This window comes from Periplaneta americana, chromosome 12, assembly GCF_040183065.1.
Source record: "Periplaneta americana isolate PAMFEO1 chromosome 12, P.americana_PAMFEO1_priV1, whole genome shotgun sequence".
In the NCBI taxonomy this organism is placed as follows: Eukaryota; Metazoa; Arthropoda; class Insecta; order Blattodea; family Blattidae; genus Periplaneta; species Periplaneta americana.
Window position 1 is genome coordinate 137,562,580 of NC_091128.1, and position 22,471 is coordinate 137,585,050.

Sequence of the window (22,471 nt, forward strand, 5' to 3'; positions counted from 1 at the left end):
CTGCAAACTAAAAAATCATCACAATCCACTAGCATATGTAGTAATGGGGGAAAAAAGGTTAGGTTTCACCCTTGGGGTATGAAGTAAGCTGACCCGGACTATACCAATGGGACCGCAAGGCTTAACGTCCTCGTCCGACGGACGAATTAGCCTACTATCAACAGTGATGTATGCCTTCTTCTTTATATGCACTGCGGAGGGAGTTGGAATTCAACCCAGGCATATTGGTGCACAGTCTAGTGATTAGAAGTTGTGCACCACCATCTCTCCCAGTCTTGAGGTAGAAATTTTACAAGAAAATCTCATTTAAATATGCACTCCTGTATATATGACATGTATGTCTAAAATGCAGGTAGTAGGCCATTGATGACACGGAGGAAGAGAGTTCTGCCGTGGATAGGATCTCGGCATAGTTCAGTTGGTTAAGAGCACTCAGCGCGTCAAGCTGAGGTCCTGGATTCGATTCCCAGTGCCGGAACGAATTTTTCTCCATTAATAGCATATACAGGGACATCATTTTTTTTTACTTCAATTTTTATTGTACCTGAGTTTTTTAATGTACTTCACTCCCACCCCTTCTACTAAGGAAGTTCCAACTCCACACAGAACCAAGACCGCAGATAGTAAGCAGTACTGAGTTACTGAGTATAGTACGTTCCAGAAATATGTTCGCGTTTTCCAGTGACGAAAGAGCTTTCAATATTGAATCATATTTTCGCACAGGTACTGTCCGTTTGCCTACGTCGCATCCCGATTTCCCCCACCTGCTTCTGCTCGCCCCTCTGTAATAGCTGGGCTGTCTTAGCTCTTTTCTGAAAACATTAATTTCTCTTAGGAATTGGAAGTTTACATAATATTATACAGCTGTTTAATTTAACTTAAATAAAAGGACCTCGTTAAGTAATTAACTGTCACGTGATTTCCTCCCTTTCTACAATCCTGCGGCATAAGCACTTGGACGGACAGTAGATAGCATGTCTGAGTAATTTTATATTTTCGGGTCGGGCAGAAGTGAAGATTGAATTTACAGTACGTAGAGTAGGTACAGAATTATTTCAACATGAGTTACTAGTACGAAGGACGAAACTGGCAATTGGAATTAGATGCAATAGTCTATAGTGCGATAATATGCACAAAAGAAATGAAGCCTGTATCGAAATGAACGGCCACCATTTTCAAAATTGTGTTTAAATATTCATATTATGATTATTTTTCAATTTAACTTCTTTCTCTATATTGTACGCTAATGTGCTGTAGACAGTATAATATACACTGCATAATGAATACGTTCGCATGGATGACTCACTTCGTGAGTAAAAACACTTATTGTTAATACAGTACTGTACTTTGATTAAAGAAAAACCTAATGAAAATTATCAAACTCAAAATCGCGATATTTCCTAGTTTACGTAAATGGAGAGAACTTCTTTTCTTCCTTCCTATACCTAGTAGAGTGATTTGTGTTTTACGCCAGTATCATCGAACTCCAGTCTTGGAGGGGGGAGCAAGCGGTGTTTCCGGTTCTCTAAAGGTATAGACAGGTTAATATTAAAAATGTTAGTAAAAATAAAATGATGTCCCTGTACATGATGACTACATAAAGTCATGGAAAACACAATATTCAATATAGGACGGCGAGATGTTCAAATAAGAATATATGACTAAAATAAATTAACAAAATTCGCGCGTCAAGATACGTGGGCCATAAGCTGCTTTAACTGTTATTTCTTATGATCGAAAGTCGCTGACTGGGAAGAGAAATGCTTGCGGTAAAGCATATTGTGCAACAAAGGATTTTAATTGAGAAGCGCGGTAGAAATGCGTTCACCTTGGGCGCGCTGTGTTCACAGTGTGTCCACGGGTTAACGCTAATTTCCTGTATTTCCTCACTTATCCGCACGGTTTAAAACAAACAAGTGTAACGTTACACGGTACGGAACAACTGAGAAGAATGAGGACTCGGTTATTATGTAACCAGATACCATCCGCTTAAGACCAATGCATTTTGCACCGTTAACTTCTACGTGTATGCATGGTAAAGGTCTGCACGAGCCGAAATTCTTAGGCACGGCCTGGCCCGACCCGTTCTGAACCAGACCCGAAGCCGACCAGAAACCCGATATTAGCTTAATTATCACCCGAGCCCGACCCGAAACCCAAGATTAGCTTAGAAAGACGCGGAGAAGTATAGAGTCAAAACAGTGGACGTAGAAACTATATAATCCACGTCCAATTAATACCCAACCAGTGTGAAAGAGGGTGCTTTCTTTTGGATAGATAAGAGTTTGTTTATTGAGTAGACATACTCAGATGCCGCTCCTATCACAAGAAGCAGATGAATTGTGGCTATGTCAGGGTAGAATGGCTCATCTGTCAGCATCGAATTCACGAATGTCATCCAAGCCACCTGCCGGACTAGAACAATTGTCGCAGGACGCACGATCGGCCAACCTTATGCAGACATGACAGTGTCTTTATTTTTATTTAACAACGCTGTATCAACAACTATTTTATTTAGCGTCGATGAAATTGGTGATAGCGAGATGGTATTTGGCGAGGTAAGGCCGAGGATTCGCCATGGAATTGCCTTAGAGCTGGAGAAAACCTCGAAGAAGAAGAAGAAGAAGAAGAAGAAGAAGAAGAAGAAGAAGGAGGAGGAGGAGGAGGAGGAGGAGGAGGAGAAGGAGAAGAAGTAAGATCCAATGAAGTAATCAGCCCAAGCGGTAATCAAACCTACACCCGAGTGCAGCTCTAGGTTATCAGATAAATTCGCTATCACCCAAGTTACGCCCGTACCTAGAACAATGGTTATTATAAAACTATGATGTGAATGAAATATATCATTCCAAAAATAGACTAGATTTACAAAGTTCCAATGAAATATAAAGAAGTCGTAGTATTTAGATATAAACAATGATGTCAAAAAAAAACTTCATTCAAAATAAACCAGCAATCTCTCTTAAAGTTATGGATCTGTGAAAATTTTAACTTCTACATTTTTACACTAATTAACCTGAAACTTTTACCACATATTTCTTACAATGTGGACATGCAATACACAAATTTTCACTTTGATATTCCAATCGATTTACTTATAATTAATTTTTGTTGTTGAATTATAACTGTCCCAATTTTCAAAGTTCATAAGTCTTCTTTAAATTTATATTTAATTTATTAATGATAGATGTATGCAAAATATGACACATGTTTTTCATATTTTTTCAATTTCTTTTGAGAAAAAAATAGTTACCCTTTTATTTGTTAATTTTTCAATTTTTTAAAACATCACATTCTCAATACATAGTGATTTCAGTACTTTCAATAGCATAAGGAAACATAAACACTTGGCCACGTACTGGGATTCTGTAAGAAGGGAGAGCTACTGCGTAACAACAGACACCATCGTGCCCGTACAGCAATTGCCAACCTGCTAAGAAACAGAGAATGGGAAGTACGTGAGGAGATTCATTGTGTCTGAAGATGATTATCATAGAAGAGTCTATATAATTGCCATCAATAGAAGAACCCAGAAAGCGATGGTCTTAGACCCTATGATTTGCTTTGAACGAGACACGAATCAAGCACTGCAGATAAATGATGACAAGCGAGCTAAATATGTACCTTGTCTTCCATACCTCAGCGAAAAATATGGCATTTCGCTTTACAACTGGGATGTTGCAGGCTTACTATTTGGAGCGAGACCAAAATTTACATTAAATAACCATAAATCCTTTCAAATTCCCTTTTATGCGGTTCAGAAGAATGTGATGGGAATTCTGAAGGCCTCTCTTCAAATTCTACACTATCATCTATAAATGTTAACACGTAAATTTTTGTTTTAATGTAGAAATCGGATCATTATTTTGCTCATTTCATTTCCCTTTATCTTTTATATTTGTTAATTCCGGATCCCAGTGGTCAACCTCACTTGAGGACGGATGATTTGAAATAAATCTTAGTAGCACATGCTTTTGTGGACTTCTGTGCAAAATTTCACTGTGAGATTGGAGAAAAACTACATTCATTAGAACATTTTGAATGTTACAAAATGTTGAAAACTGGAAAATCGAGAAAACGAATATCAAAGTACAGCATGTATATAATATATACTATCGATATCCTTCCTTCTTATACAGGTCTACCACACACATTTTTCTCCTGCATAACAGCGCGAAATATGAACTGAATTAAAAGTAAAATGAGTTAGAATGAAGAACGAAGTCTGTCAGAATGACAGCTGAGTGTCAGTATGAAGGACTGCAGCTCCACGTACGCGCTGGTCCCTTTAAATTCGACGTGACGGACTTCAAATGGTCAGAGGACCAAAGTAAGCACAGATTTATAAAACTGAAACATTATTTCATTTTTTAAAGTTAAAAAAAAATTTTCCATTTTTTTTTTTTTCGTTATTTTCGTCGATCCATAGCCTTAAAGTTAAACAGGTTCAACTGTCGATAAAACAATGATAGTCATTGTAATTAGTTTTGTGTATAGCAAAGACCACACAGGGAAACATCATTTTCTTCCGTGGCAAAGATTTTCTAGTGATGCCTAATTTTCTTAAAGTCTGCATAGATGCTCCAGATTTAATGTTCTGATTAAATTAATATGTACGTTTTATGCGATAGCTATGCATAATATTTCTATCTTTCTTACAAAAATATTGTATCAGAACCATGACCATTTCATTGTCGTAGATATGAACATACTTTATTTATTTCGTTAGGAAATCTGAAAAAAGAAAAAAAAAAACAAAGGCTGTGCTCCACACAGGTAGGCCTATGTCCCTACTTTCATTCATTATTGTTGTATAGGAACCCTACAGTAATAATAATAATAATAGTTTTAGTTTTATTTTCCCTGGCAGAGTTAAGGCTATCAGGCCTTCTCTTCCACTCAACTAGGATCAAATGACATACAGAAAAATACATATCGGTATACAAATATTAACTTAAAAAAAATAATAAACATAATAAAGTAAAAAAGAGAGGCTGATACATATACACAATCAGTATTAACTTTAAAATAATAATAATAAAAAATATATATAATAAAAAAGAGACTGAATACATAATCACAAACAGGAAAATACGTTCTAGTATACAAGTATTAACTTAACATATGAATATAATCTCACAACTACAGGAATAGTAGAATTAGTATGATCAGCACAGCACGTGTTACATTGAGACAATGACAATTACCTAGATATAAGTGTTAATGGAAAAGTAAAGTAATGACTGTGTAAAATAATAATAATAATAATAATAATAATAATAATAATAATAATAATAACAATAATAATAAATAAAAATTATACCTAAAAACTAATTCTGTGCATTTAAAATATTTCTAAACAACCTAATTTTAAACAACTGAGGACTAAGACTACCCCTGATTTCCAGCGGCAGCGAATTCCATGAGCGGGCCATGGCTATTGAGAAAGAACTTGAGTACAGAGATGTCTGCTGACGTGGTATTGATAGCAACAGATTGTGCTGTGAACGTGTATTACGATTATGATGTGAAGCTAGGAGAGTAAACCGAGAGGCAAGGTAGTTGGGTGTGGAATCATGTATAATTCGATATAGCAGGCAAAGAGAATGTACTAAACTAAACATCTATTTTGCAAGCGGAGCCAGGAGAGTCGTAGAAAATATTCCGATATATGATCACGTCGGCGGATATTGAAAATAAATCGGACGCAGACATTATGTACACGTTGAAGTTTTTGAGAAAGTTCAGCACAGTATGCTGTCCTACACAGAAATCTGCAGTCTCAATCGAGACGTTGGTCCTCAGGGACATCTGTTCGCAGAGTAGGGAACTTGATGGGTTTGGAAATAGCTGTACAACAGTTTCGCCTCTGTCAGCGTACATTTACGTACCGTAAATCTACCATACAGGATCTCTGTCCGTACTTTTACTTCGAAGAAAGTCTTGCAAAGGAATTTTATGAGCTCTTAAAAATTGTATCATTTTCGGCAGAACGTGAATCTGCGAAACTCCGGTCCAATTACAGCCAAGGTAAGAATTGAACACCGATGACCACTATAAACTGAATTCGGATATTTCATACATAAATCACTTTCGAAGTTTAAGATTGAGAATCACATTAGACATTAGTATGAAATACGATAACTGAAATGACAAGTCACTGCAATAAAGAAGAGATTTAGAATTTATCACTTTGTGTTGAAGAAACCAAGGATTGATTGATTCATTATTTATTTATTTATTTATTCTGGTGTAGTTAAGGCCATCAGGCCTTCTCTTCCACAACACCAGGAATACAAATACAATAATAGAAATAGACAGAAAAAAATACACTATATACAAAGTAAAGCTACACAAGAAATAAAGAGAGAGAGAAAAAACACTATGAACAAAGTAAAGCCACACAAAAATATACACAGGTTGCAGTCACACAAACTTTAAATGATTAATTAATTATATCCTAACTAATTAAATAACATAAACAAGAAACTTGCAATTTTAATCCAGATTAAAAAAGAAAAAGAAAAAAATACAAATCAATACTTCTAGCAATACCTAAAAACATTAACTAAGACAAAATTTTCCAATTTAATTTTGAATTATGATGAAGTCCGGCAGTCCCTGACATCATTTGGTAACGAATTCCAGAGGCGAGGTATTTATACAGTATAGGAAGATGAGTATAAAGACGTTCTATGATGAGGGATAGAAAGAAGTGCTTGATGTCGGTTTCGAAGAGTTGTAAGAAATTGAAAGCGCGATAACAGATAAGGATAGGCCTACGTTTAAATTTTCTGCCAGGAGAATATCAGTAATGTTGTTTAAATTATTGAATTGATCTAAATTAATCGCCTTTAGTAATATGGACTATAACATTAGTACTATATTTAATCAAAACATTTCAATGTTTCCCAACACGAGCCTAGATATGTTTGTGTTTATCGTTCTTCTGCAAACTGAATTGATATACCACTGCCATGTCTTAATATCAACAATGGTGATTAGCGCGGCGAGTATATTAAAAACAAAACACACTCTGACCTGCGTTACTATGATGTGTCCCAAGAATGTTTACGAAGGTGAGTAATTATAGCTACAGTATTAAAGAGTTGCTCTCGTTAACCTCTAGTGTGGGACGATAGTTAATTAGATCCCAGATATGTCCTTCTTCTGACTCAAACTTGCTGTCATATACGTACATTAGTCGTCAGTGTTGCCAACTGGATGGAAATTCCGTCAAAACTGACGAAATTTCTACGTAGCGGATGGGAAAAGAATGGCTTTGACGGGTGACGGATTTTCTGGCGGAAATTACGATTTACATCACCTTTTGACTTTTTTTGCTTCTGTCATTCATTTGGGGGAATTTTACTTTTTCTTTGAACAACCCTACCCGTGCCGTACCATATTATTTTTATTTGAATCAAGATTATTAAGTCAGCTGTATTAAAATTTGCTTTTTATTTGTATATAGATAGACCAATGGGGTCTCATTAATTTTATTTAAGTTTGACGGATTCTGACGGATTTCTAGGTGTTAGACTGACGGGAATACAATTTATGTGTTGGCAACACTGTCAGTCGCTATGGCTATGAATCACATATCGGTAGGAGATGGCGATTTCTCGGAGCTGTGATTTTGGAACTATAGTAACAAACCTATAACAGCAACAAAATCACGGGTCTTCAAATCAGACCCCATGACTACAGCAGAGGTTGTTAACGGTATCGATAATTTTGTCGGTAGCGGGAAGTGATTGTAGTGGGGAATAGTGACAGTAGCGAAGATGTTGAGGGTAGTGAGAATGGCGACGATAGGAGAGGATGTTGACGGTAACGGGAATGGTGACTATAGGAAGATGTTGACGCTATGTAGAATGGCGACTTTAGCGGGAATGGAAACAATAAGGAAGATGTTGACGGCATAGGAAATGTTGACGATAGCAGGAATAGTAACGGTAGCAAGATGATAACGATATCGAGAATGGTAATGTTGACGATATCGCTTATGGTGACGGTAATTGTGATGGTGACGTCGGTATTGGTAACAGCAGTGTAGATGGTAACGATAGCGATGATGATTTGGTGATGGTACCAGTGATGGTGTTGGTGCCGGTGTTGATGATGACGGTGACGGTATTGTTACGGTACCGGTTATGGTGACGACACGGGTGATGGATATCAGTGATGCTGATAGTATCGGCAGTATTGATGGTGACGAGCGATGACGACTGTATCGGTATGGTGACGGTAATGACTAATGTAAATAGCATTACGACTGTGTTGATTGTGGTGATGGCAGTTGTGGTGACAGTAATTCTGACGATTGGGATAGTTATGACAATAGTGAAGATGGAAGTTGGTGGTGATGGTGATGGTCTTAATAGTGACACGTACGAGGTGCTAGTGACGATGGTAAGAACGATGACTATACAGGGTTTTTCACGATTTACCGTCCCTTACGGAACTTAATTCTGAAGACATTCTGAGCAAAAAATGTCATATAAACATTTGCCCTATTCTCAATACTTTTAGAGTTACGCTAATTTGAAGTTGTTTGTAAAATACCATAAGGGAAAAAGAATATTACAGATAAAGAATGAACTATTCAGGAATATAATTTCTTTTTATTAGTTAATATTCTGAAGTTAAAAATGTGTTGTGAATCCAATAGTTGTTTCGTACAGATTTTTTTTTCGATTTTTAACTAGAAAATTACATTTCCTTACGCATTTTATCACAGAAATTGTTACAAATAATGCCACTCTTGTAAATTCTTTAAGACTGTACATTAGGATGCATAATTAAACCGTAAAGAATCAAGTTCCAAAAATCGTATGATTTGTAACAATTTTTGTGATAAGTGCGTAAGAATTAAGTAATTTTAGTTAAAAATTGAAAAACAAAATCTGTACAAAGCAATTAACAACACATTTTTAGCTTCAGAAGACTAGCCAATTAAATAAATGACACTTCTGAATAGTTCATTCTCTATTTATAATATTTTTTTGCCCTTAAAACTAAAGAAAAGGGGTATTTTACTAACAGCTTCAAATTATTGTAACTCTGAAAATACTGAGATTAGGACAAATGTTTATATGACATCTTTTGCTCAGAATGTCTTCGGAAATAAGCTCCGTAAGTGACGGTAAATCCTCGTGAATCACCCTGTATATTTCATAAGTAAATGCACGTATCCGTTAGTCCGACTACTTACTTACTCCCTGGCGCTACAGCTCAATGTGACACTTGGGTTTTTTGATAAGATCTTTCCACCTCTCAAGATCCATAGCTTCTATCTTATAATTTTCTTTTCCTACTTTTCTTAAATCTTTTTCTATCTCATCAATCCATCTACTTCTAGGCCTTCCTCTTTTTCTTGTTCCATACAGCTCTGATTTCAATATTTTCTTTTGTACGCGATCTATCAATATTCTTTCTACATGGACAATCGATCTCAATCTTCCTGCTTTAATAACTATAATAATATTCTCATTATCAAAAATTCTCTCAATTTCTTCGTTACTTCTGATTCTCTATTTATTATTCCGACTGCATTACACTCTAAAATTTTGTTCTCACTTCACAGAATGCAAGTTGCGAAGAATTTATTAGTTGCTTTCGACATCGCAAAATAACACCGAATTGCGGAATAAGCAACAAAGAGGCCATAATGAAATATTCATGTCATGATTACGTTCGTCCCAATGGTAAACAGTACATTGCAAAAGCCAAGTGTTTGTATTCAGCCGTGTTAAAATGTGGAAATTGACACTGTCATCTTGGCGGGTGTCCAAGGATTGTTTAATCACCATAATTGTAGCTGAGTCGTGAAAATCTTTTCCTAATGATTAATACAATTCGTTTGAAGTTTGACGATTCCTTCACCATAAACCTTATATTATAAGCCTAGGTGTCAAAATTTAGGATTTTAACCTTATAATATATGATATTCTATCTGAAAGGAATTTTGTTGCATTGGAAGTTGCCACAGGTCGTTGTTGTCGCCATCGTCATCATCATCATCACCATTATCTTCTTCTTCTTCTTCTTCTTCTTCTTCTTCTTCTTCTTCATAACTCCAAACACACTGATACCATTTCTTTCAACCCAAATCCACGCTCTCCTGTTGAACCAGTCACCCTACAGAGCCCTCTAGCAACAATGGACTCATTATGTCTTACGTACCAATTCTGTTTGGTTTTTTCCTTCGTGTTGGTAACATTCATTGCCACACTGTATTTGCTTATCCTTTATACATGAATATAACGTATAGGCGTTTACCTTCAATTTTGACCACTCTGGTTCTCTTCGATTTCATGATTCCTCAATTTTCCCATTTTATTCGATCCCTTTTGAATTTACTGCTTATTCTTTATCCAGAAATTCATCTGAAGATAAGGTGCCTATTTTCTTACCATGCTCATATAATTGCTATGTTTGCTACCCACATATGCCAATACTCCCTACCAGCACTTTACAAATTGTGCACTATAGCATCGAAAGTTATTATACAGGAGCTACCTTAGAAATTTCTTAATTTATTTGTTTATTGTTAACTGATTTAGTAATAAGAATATATTGAGTTTCCTTTTAGATGTCATACGAAACATATCTCTACAACAGAAACAGAAATAATGTTAAAGGGAAAATTTTTTCCGGGACCGGGTATCGAACACGGGACCTTTAGCTAAGCTATCCAGGAACGATACACAATCTCGGTTCAATTCTTCCCTTTTGTGTCCACATACCTCAAGTGGGTTTGACAACCGCCAATGGCCTAGCATAGTGTGCATATTATACTGTATGACTAATTTTGGTTTCGTGTTTAACGCACATGAGCATTGTTTTGCTGATCTAGACTTCCAGGTTTAGCTTCCTGTGAAGCAGGTCTGAATAATCATGTTTAACGCACATGCGCCTTGTTTTGCTGATATTGTATTCCAGGTTTAGTTTCCTGTAAAGCAGGTTTCAAAAAAAGTTACCGTCATACACTATAGAATGCACTCTATGTTGGACCATTGGCGGTAGTCAAGCCCACTTGTGTGTGGACATAAAAAGGGAAGAACTGGGCCAAGATTGTGTAACGTTCCTGGATAGCTCAGTGGTAGAGCGTTGGCGCGCTTAGCCAAAGTCTCGGGTTCGATATCCGGTCCCGGAACAATTTTTCCCTTTAACATTAGCTATTCAAAATTGCTTTACAGGAAGCTAAACCTGGAAGCCTAGATCAGAGAAACAGAAATTAATTAATTAATTAATTAATTTATTTATTTATTTATTTATTCATTCATTCATTTATTCATTCATCCATCCATCCATCCATTCATCCATTTATTTATTTATTTTATTTTGCTAATAATTGTAACATAAAATATAATAATGTATATACAGAAAAACTTTAGCTCGCCCCTGAAAGAGTAGATCTCGTGCTCAGGGGCGGATTCCTGAATTGAAATTAATAAGTATACAATACAATTTGTCTCCTGTCTACTATGCAATTATAATATGTAAATTTAAATTTACAATTTTTCCATTTTTATAAAATCCATACATAACTTTTTAAATTTAATACTAGAACTATTAGACTTGACAAGATTATGATATTTAAATATAAATTTGTCATATATTCTTGGGCCTAAATTACTACTATGATTAAATACTGTAACAGTGTTGCATTTTGGTTTAAACAATCTTAAAGAATTCATACCTTTTGTTTCATAACTATGAGAATACAATTCAAAATTATTTCGATTTTTATGTATGAATTTTATTAATACAATATAATAAATTTGTCCTATATTAAACAATTTTTGAGATGGAAAATCAATAGGTTTATGAAGACATATTTTAATTATTTTCTTCTGTAATAAATAAAGTGGATTAAAACTGGATTTAAATGAGCTACCCCATCCTATAATTCCATACATAATTATCGATTGAAATAAAGTTAAATATATTGTGCGTAATAAACTTATTGACAAGTAATTCCTCAATAAAACAAACTAATATATTATTTCACGTAATTTGGTTCCATTTTAAATTATTATCGAAAATTATGCCTAAATACTTAACTTCAGAGGACTCTTTAATAATCGGACATTTACACTGTATAAGACAACAATCAGATGTAATTTAATACTTAATACAGATGTAGGAGGTTTGTTACATTTTTCAGATAATGAGAATGGAATAATATTATGGTTTTATTTTCGTTGATAGAAAGATAATTTATGTCAAACCATTTTTTTTTTATTAATTTAAGTCCATTATTTGAATGTTTATGAACTGTCAGTAACACCGAAACCTCAAATTTCTTTAGTTTACAAGTAGTCCAGTTCTCACACCGATACCTCAAGTCTTAACTTACAAGTAGTCCAATTCCAAATTCAAGTTATATGAACTTATTTGACATATTTCATCTTGTAAGGATGCTTTAAATTGCACCAGTCACTAATAAAAGCTATTCTTAAGTTTATGATAATGAATTAGCAAATAGGAATGAAGAAAGATCGTCTCGGGATTTGAACTCCGTAATCTCTTACTACGAAGTTCATATGATAACTCTATCGTTATTTGGCACAACATTTTATTTCTTCCTTCATACTTCTCGTTCACAAATAAAGTAATAAATTTGCAAGTAGAGTTGTAAAACACACAGTAGTCATGCCATTGATTATATTATATAATAGCATTTCCACGGACACGAGTCAAATCGAAGGGAGGTTACAGTCAATTACATCTACAATATTAATAAATAGAAACACACAGTCTAACGACACATGCCTGGCATCCACTCTGAATGATTACGAATTCAGAGTGGAATATGTCGGAAGAAGATGGTGTCCGGAACTTAAACGTAGCATGTTCCTTCTCCTTCATTAAGCAATATTGGCTTACATCTTTGCAGATTTCCTCGTTAACCCTCCTGCTACCAAAGGTGGTAATACTATTACCCCAGTGATGATTTTCTAGTATTGTTTCCATTTTTGTCCATATTTATTTTATAAATTCCTTGTATTTGTCTCTTATATTATTGTCTACTAACATTTTGAAATAAGAATAACATAAATAATTCATCTACTTTAAGAAGTAATTCGCTTTATTCATGTGGGGTGATCTTGTTACCCGCCATGGTTGTCTGTGTCATGAAAATTCCAGCATATTAAGTGGACACTTATGTTAGTTTTAAATCTTTTACAATTTTCATCCAAAATTTATTAATTTTAAACTATATAAACATGCCTACAATATTATCATCTGTACAAAATTTGGTGCCATTAGGGTTAATAGTTTTGAAGTGATATGTTTAAAATATATTTTATATTAACGTCACTAAAAAGGCTCCTTGTGCCACAATTTTTAGTTTATATTAGCTCAAAAGCTTCAAAATAGTGTCCACACCTATGGAATAACGGTTAGCCCGTCTGGTCGCGAAACCAGGTGGCCCTGGTTCGATTCCCGGTCGGGGCAAGTTACGTGGTTGAGGTTTTTTTCCGGGGTTTTCTCTCAACCCAATATGAGCAAATGCTAGGTAACTTTCGGTGTTGGACCCCGGACTCATTTCACCGACATTATCACCTTCATCTCATTCAGACGCTAAATAACCTAAGATGTTGATAAAGCGTCGTAAAATAACCTACTAAATAATAATAATAATAATAATAATAATAATAATAATAATAATAATAATAATAAATAATAAAACAATTCGAAATAGTCATGGGAGCATAAATTAATTAGGTTTTTGAGCTCGGCCTAAATAGAGAGTCACAATAAATTTTTAAGTGGATTTTCTTAATTTTTCACCATTATTTTTCACCATAGTGTCCCCCTAAATTCAATCTGTAGCTTAATTTCCTTCATTAACGACTTCGTCTGGTTCCAAATTATTTTCTTTCGTGTTATTTATTCATTATTCATACTGCTATTTATATTATCATGACCTTCAGTTTCCAGTTTTTTTTATCCCTGCGTGTTGTGTAATTCTGAAAGCGATTTTGCTAGAAATAATTATTTTCGAGATGACCATTGTGATATAGATGGTGTTTGAATATTTTAATTTAAACAAAAAAACAAAATTTTGTTATTGGATTTATATCTTTATTTATTTATTTTTAGAAGTTTTTATAGAATTTTTATAATTTTATTTTATTATAACCAATTTTTTTAAGATGTTCATGATTGTATAGATTGTATTCCAATACTTAAATTTAAACAAATCGCTGAAATGATTTCCAATTTGTGTTATAGTACTGTGACATTCATAGCTTATAGCTGTGTTGTCTAATATGTCAAATCTATTCGACCTGAAGATGCCAATATAATTGGCGAAAACGTTTATCGTTAAAATATATGTAATGTTACTTTTTGGTTTAACATAAATTTTAATGTACTTTTCACTGTTAAGTATTGACTGAAATAAATTCCTCTATTAATTGATATTGTACTTAACGGACCAATATGTCATTGAAATTGCCATTGAAATCAAATCTATTTAGCTTTGAGGAGTTTGTCTGAAATGGAAGTGAGGAAAGTTTAAGTTTACTCTATACCGGTATGTTATCTTATAGAGTCACCAGTAACATATTTATAGTTTTTAAATTTTGGTATAAGTTACTACGTTTTCAGCAATATGGAAACGAACTTTTGAATCACTCTGTATTTTTTAAAATAGAACGTTTATTTTACATTTTTACATTATCTGGAGGTTTACAATCAATAATACATAAATTGTTAAATATTTCAAATTCAAAACAAAGATTGGTATATGATTTTTATTGGAATAATTTTATTACCCTAAGTTGTAATGAACCTTGGTAGCAGGAGGTTTAAAAAAATTGTATTTTTATTCCCATTACAATTGTATCATTCAAACTATAGTACATGGGGAATTTAACAATGCCATAAGAAATACATAATTATTATATATGAGAACAAGTCTGGATCTGTATCTGGTGTCAATTGAGGGCTATCGGTTAACTTCTCGTTAAACAAAAAAATTATGACTCGGAAAGAGAACGTAGATAATGGACGTATTTGAAGAAATATCACTTGACGATTCATTCATAGTGTTCTGCCCAAGGGCAGGTCTTTCACTGCAAACTCAGCATTCTCCAGTCTTCCCTGTTTTCTGCATCCCTCTTAGTCTCCGCATATGATCCATATATCTTAATGTCGTCTATTATTTGATTTCTTCTTCTGCCCCGAACTCTTGTTCCGTTCACCATTCCTTTCAGTGCAACCGTCAGTAGGCAGTTTCTTCTAAGCCAGTAACCCAACCAATTCCTTTCTCTTCCTGATCAGTTTCAGCATCATTCTTTCTTCACTCACTCTTTCCAACACTGCTTTGTTTCTTATTCTGTCCATTTCACACGCTCCATTCTTCTTCATATCCACATTTCAAGTGCTTCTAGTTGCTCCTCTGCACTTCGTCGTAATGTCCATGTTTCTGCCCCCATAAAATGCTATATTCCACATAAAGCACTTCACTAGTCTTTTCCTTAGTTATTTTTCCAGAGGTACGCATAAGATGCTCCTTTTTCAATTAAAAGCTTTCTTGTCCGTTGCTATCCGCCTTTTGATTTCCTGGCAGCAGCTCATGTATTTGAAGCAGTCTACTTGCTCTACTGTCTCATTTAAAATTTTCCATTTAGCGCCTTTTCTTCCTATGACCATGGTCTTGGTCTTGTTTGCATTTATCTTCATTCCATACTGCTCACAGCTGTCATTTAGCTCCAGTAGCATCTCTCTTAGTATCATCTCCTCTTCTGCTAACAACGCCATATCATCAGAAAATCGTAAGAACTTTATTTTTCTTCTTCCTACTATTATTCCTCCCATGTTCTGAAAACAGTTCTTCACTAAACCTTCCAAGTAAATGCTGAACAGGGTAAGTGATAAAAGGCATCCTTGACGTAGGCCTACTCCTCTCCCTATTTCGCTTTCTTCTGACATTTCTTTTCCTATCCCGATTTTGACTCGTTCTTTCCTATAAAGGTTATAGAACAGTCACCTCTCTTACCAATCCACATCAAATTTCTTTCGGATTCCCATCAGTTTATTCCAAACCACTTTGCCAAATGCCTTTTTTAGGTTTACAAATACTATATACACTTCTTTATTCTTCTCTTGGTATCTTTCGCCGATTGTTCGTAACAGTCCAATTGCATCTCTCGTACCTTTTCCCATTCCTGAAGCCAAACTGCTCTTTTCCCAACTGTTCTTCCATCTTAGAATTTTAGGGCCGTATTCATAGACATTCTTAGCGCGGGCTTCCGGTGGATGATCAGCGTTATTTTGTATTCATAAACCAGTGTTAGCGATATGATATGATTTTAATTCTGTACAAGTAACCAGTGGATAGCCGGGACTAGTTTAGCACGCTCGTAGCGTGTGCTGCGAAATGACTATGAATAGCACCCTAAACGTCTATTTAGTATTCGCAGGAGAATCTTCGTCGAGAAACTGACGATTATGAGGTACATAAAGACCAGCAGTAAATCATATCAACTTCTTGGATTAAACTATGATATGTGACAAAAATAATGTGCGTTATATAGGTAATATTTGGACAGATTCATTTTTCGTATCCGAAATATAAGGCTTGGTTTATTTGTAATTTAAATAATTCATCACGAAATTAATTTAATTATATAAATTAATCGTTAGATTTACTGTATATCGTCCTGAGTCCTGAGAGTGGAGTATACTATACTATACTTCATACATGATTATGATATAAGATGTATGTGCAAAGTCCCAAAGTATAGTATAATATACCTGCATTTGTGCCCTAACTGTAACCTGCAGAATTTTATTTTTTCAGCATTTTTCCTCATGACAGTAACTTTTAAGTGTAGAATTATATTGAACTTTCAAAATAAAACAAGAAATGTCTCAGGACTCAGGAGGATAGAATAAATTAACTTTTGTTAACGGCGTATTGTCTACAAACAACAAAAAATTTCATTATTAAAAATTTAAAAATCAAAATAAAAATATTCCCAGTTAGACTATAATTATTATATAGATATGTGCTGAAGTTATTGTAGAACTGAATATTTATTTCATATTGTGAAATCAAATAGGTCTACATACAGACTTAAGAGAAATGTACGAGTCTACCTTTTCTGGTAATATTGTCGTATTATTGCCACTTGTGGAATTATCTAATCTTATTAGTGAATTGACTTTAAAAGAATGTATAATTCCAACAGTGGACCTTTAATGATTTGGTGTTATCTTATCGAGAATTTAATTTTTATTTCATTTTATTCTGTTAATAATATACAACTGAATATTTTAATATTACAGATTAGCATTAATAAAATGATACACTATATTTTCAGATTCGAAATTATATTGCATTATTAACGTCTACTGCTTCGAAGCTCGTTCACCTTAGGCCGTGTGTCAAAGCTCAAGTCTATACTAGACACTAGTGACCAGCAACTTGCAGACTAGTAAATTACATACTAGGTAGTTTTGAACATGTATACTGGACTCAAGGATTTCATACACTACTTTTCTTAAAACTATGAAATCACGATGCAACACTGAATTAAGAAGCTAGTGTCCTAATGCAGTTTCATTACGAGTTATGTGGAAAAAATAAGGGCTTAAAATATTACAATATTTAAAAAATGTAAAGAAGATACTGGAGTACCAATGTCAGTGTTGAAGGTTAATGTATTATTCCAAATTTTACTTCCAAAGCATTTTCAGATTTCATAGCTCCATTTGCTGATGAGGCATCCATGTTTAGTGCACAAGTCTTCAATCAAGCAAGTATTTTCGTTTACTAGTTACTACATACGGACTTGATTGTTATACACTATGTAGCTTTGGATCATGATTTCTGACGTCACATCCGGCTATTTAAGTCAACTATCTAGTTCACTTCAGCCGTAAATGCAGCTTTGGGACACGGCCTTACTGTGACCATTTCTTACCAAAGAATCTACGTATGTTACGTTGATAACTTAGCAACACCACTATCTGTTTTCTATGTCTCAGTTTTCTCTAAAGCTAACTTTTTCTTCGCATACGTCTTGAAGTTATCAATACTTACATTAGGATTTTTTGTTGATCGCTGAATACAACCGGTTCTACCTTCGAATTCGTCACATAGTACGGGTATTCCATGTCTCCTCTTTTTGTTTCCATGTGGATGCATCGGTCTTTTTTGCACTCTGCACTCTATTACAGCTGAGAAATAACGCTTCCCTTTGTTTCTGACATTTTATTAACAAAACACGATCTGTTCGTATTGCCAACTAAATCAATGTTCAGTTTAACTTAACCAAATTTATATACTATACACGGAAAAGCTAAACTCTCGGTAATAGTTAAATTTACAAACGGTTAACTTTTCTTTACAATACCGGCCCTTAATCTGCTATGTTTTAGAGACAGCGTGGTGATATAAAATCACGAGAATCCTCCCACCATTGTTATTATTTGTAATTGCCAGAAAAAAAAACAAGAAGGTCAAATTCTGACAAGGGTAAACTGTATTAAAAAGGAAAGGACAAAAGAAGTCAATATTGCGGTTACGTATTGGAAACAAAAATAATAGTAATTAATATTAAACACAGTCAAGGTATACATTTTCTCTATTTTTCTATAAAATTATAAGTGTATACATTTTAGAAGCCTCACTGCGCACAAAACTATGACAACTTGAAGCTCTCTATTCTTTAGAACAGAAATTCCAAACCTGTGGTCCGCAGCAACAAGATGTGTTTATAAACGATACTTCAATTTAAGCTTAACTTTTTCATGTTCTCTGATTTTTCTCAGCTTGTTGGAATATTTTGTTTTTTGTTTGTCTCATACTCTTGACACGCAGAGTTTAACAGGAATGCGATCGGCCTAACTGCTGTTGGATTGCGTATCCTACTGACTTATCGATATTGTTAGCATTTCAAATTTTGTAAATTCCAGTACATTTTCTGCTCTAGTCTTCCTGAAGAAAAAATATAATAAACTTAAAATTGAGTCAGACTTGAAAATATATTTCGCATAACTAGCAGCTGCAAGGCTAACTTGTACAAAATATTTCAGGGATGTCAACTAAAATAAAATATGAGCTTTAAGTGGTTCGTAAAAGTCTCAAGCTGGTAAACCTCTACTCTAGAACACAGTTTAAGTTATTATCGTATATTTTCTTCATTCTTTTAGCAGTAACTGCAACCTTGGTGTACACAACAGGTTTTGGAACTCTTTTTGACGTCATATTAAACTCTTTTCTTTAATTTTCTTATCGCCGCTATAGAAATAATAGTAATAATTCCCTCCGTAATATGAGTAACAGGGATTCAGCCTTCTATTATACGAAAGCTTTAATAATTTTGATAATGTCTGAAGAATAAAATACGTGTAACATACTCAGTTTGTCACTCAACTGTCATTACAAAATCATGCTTGCTCAGATAACACAACATGGAACGAATTTTGCAGTCCGTCAACACTGGAAAGATAGTTTACACAGGTCCACGTGAGGTTTCAGCATAATAATTTTCAGCGATTCAATTATCTGAACACTTTTCCTAATTTATTGTCTAACTAAACAACATGCAAGTCTCAATTCTCTGAATAGCCTACTTATCCTAATTTATTGTGCAACAAAACAACACGCAATCTTACGAATAGCGTTCTTAATATTACAGTTCTGTAAATGGCGTTAATAAACACTCTTAACAACGGCCATCTTCTAATTTATTATTATTATTATTATTATTATTATTATTATTATTATTATTATTATTCGATAGTCAACTTACTAATAAGGCAACAATGTTTTCAAATACCAAAAGACGCAAATAACGGTATTAGTATATCGAGATTTAGGCGTTCCATCTTCATAAACGCAGACAAGACAATAAATAATGAACTATATGGACAAGACAGCCAACAGTACTGACCGGCCACTCAAGGAATATTGCACATTTTTATCTTTGCCAATGTAACGCTATAAACCAATTTTCAACACTTTTATGATAGCCACAACACATTTCAATTCTTATTGTACTATATTAGGCCTATCAATACTACATTAACACATTTAATATATTAAAAACGAACTTGCTAAAATACGTTGAAAATGTCTTAGATTTAATAATATTGATTATTAGAAATTGATGTGATCACTGGGAGAGCTGTATGCACACCCTGCCCGCTCTAAATACGCACCTTACTTATATACGAAAATCATCGTACGTAAATGAAGAATACGGCCATATTTCCTTAATGTGACAGTGAGTTTCAGTGTCGCCAACATAGTAATAATACTACACACCTAATCAAGCCTAACCTAACCTCTCACATAATACTACACACCTAATCAAACCTAACCTAACCTCTCACATAATACTACACACCTAATCAAACCTAACCTAACCTGTCACATAATACACACCTAGTCTAGTCTAACCTAACTTATTGCAACTTGGCACATAATACTACACACCTGTAGTAACACGTTTAGTATCATTTCGTTTGCATATATCATCAACTCTCCTCTCGTGTCGTGGGCCATCTAATGGAAATTTCATCGTAATTCCAGGAAGAAAATATGGCGACTTTCATAATAATTACATTTAGTTCGTCCAGTGTATGTTTTATGAATGATACTATACTGTATACTAATTTCAATTAATGTCTTTGGAAATTTGACCTACAATCAAAATATTTTCAATAAATTTATCAACTTACTTAAATTATTATTATTATTATTATTATTATTATTATTATTATTATTATTATTATTATTATTACCCGTGTTTGTTATTCTTTATTTTCCATTTTTGCACTTTATATCTTGTATTTATACCTTATTTATCTCTCATTTTATTCTTTTCGTTTTTTCATTTGTATTTATATCTGTATTTCATATTTATCTTTTTCCATATCCTTTTTTTTTTTTTTTCATTTTTTATGGCAAAAGTAAATATAATTTTGTACTGTCTATTGTGCCATGGTGCTTTGTCCTGTTATAGACAAATAAGTGATTTCGCACATGTTGCTGCTCCGCAGAAATACTGAAATTTAATATTGGACATAATTATTAATATTACTAACACAAAAGTAAGCTAATTTTGTTTTAGTGAACTTGTAGATTGGAAGTTACTGTGATGCCCTTACCTTGTATAAAAGCAAGTGATGTCTTGATTAATCGATGTAAGCAATGTTGTAGGTTATGGATACACACTACTCGATTCTGTAATTTTTTCGCACATAAATTAATGGTACTAATAATTATTTTTCTTTCCGCAAAACTACGTTTCAAGTTGATAACAGAATACGTGAAAAATTTAACGTTTTACTCGCTTGTCACAAGAACAAACGGAGGCAAACGCTGAAGAGTTAACTCAAAACTCGAAATTACAAGCATGTAACTTCAGTTCGAAGTTCCTCTTCGCTCGCGCGCCCCGTGGCTCGAGAACGAACTGCGCTCGACTGCGGTCGACTAGCAACTGACGGCTGACCACAACGGTCTGCAGATGACCTCGTGCAGTAGTAGTCGCGGCCTCTAGAGAGAGACACACAACTACCTGTGTGTCAAAACAAAGACGGCGATAAACATCGTCCAATCCAATCGCACGCTTCGATAAAAAAAAATCATAGTCAAGTTCAGTGCCGTAAGTAACATGTTACAAACTTTTTCTCCGAGAGAATTACATTCTTGCTTCATGACTCTGCTGGGGCTATCCCGGAAGACTAGAACAACCCCTTTGGTACTAAATAAACGGTGTCACTGCAAATTGTATGTATTATAAATTTCTGTATATCACAACTGGTTGAATTGTTTATGCCTTAAATTTAATTAACTTACTTGTTTTGTATTATACATATAGCTCAACTGATGAATGATCGTTTGCGTTTGTAAATTTAATAATCTGATTGGCTATGTATTGTATACTTTTAGTAGAGCCATCGATGTAGCTCAGTCGGCAGACTCGCTATGCTGCTGATCCGGAGCTGCGTTCGGGCTTGGATTGGATCCCCCTTTGGTCTTTGGTTTCTTCCGAGGTTTTCCACAGCCGTGGGACTGAAGCCGGATGGTCTATGGCGAGTCCTTGGCATCAACCCCTTTGATTTGATTACTCCCCTTTGATTTGATTACCTGGTTGGGTTTTTCCGAGGTTTTCCCCAACCAAAAGGCAAATGCCGGGTAATATTTTGGCGAATCCTCGGACCTCACCTCATCTCACTACATCTCGCCAAAATATTGTAAAAAATTGCACAAAATTGTAAAAATTGTAGAAAATTACTAAATTGTAAAACTATAAAATTTTGTAAAAATTGTAATTGTAATATTGTAAGATTTTGACTTGTTCCGCATCTTAAAGCTTCATTTATCATGTAAGATCTATGGAATAAAATGAATGAATGAATGAATGAATGAATGAATGAATGAATGAATGAATGAATGAATGAAAGTTCATTTCCAAAGTGCCAGTGGAGATCTATT

General features: G+C 34.3%; 1 protein-coding gene across 1 annotated transcript in view; it reads right to left on the reverse strand.

Annotated features, from left to right (window-relative positions):
* LOC138710928 (progestin and adipoQ receptor family member 3) overlaps window positions 1-21,492 on the reverse strand; it is a 191,784-nt gene extending 170,292 nt beyond the window's left edge. The window contains exon 1 of the mRNA XM_069842129.1: window positions 21,142-21,492. The gene's annotated coding sequence lies outside the window, so the exon portion shown is untranslated. The remainder of the gene's footprint in view (window positions 1-21,141) is intronic.
* Between the last annotated feature and the right edge of the window lie 979 nt (window positions 21,493-22,471).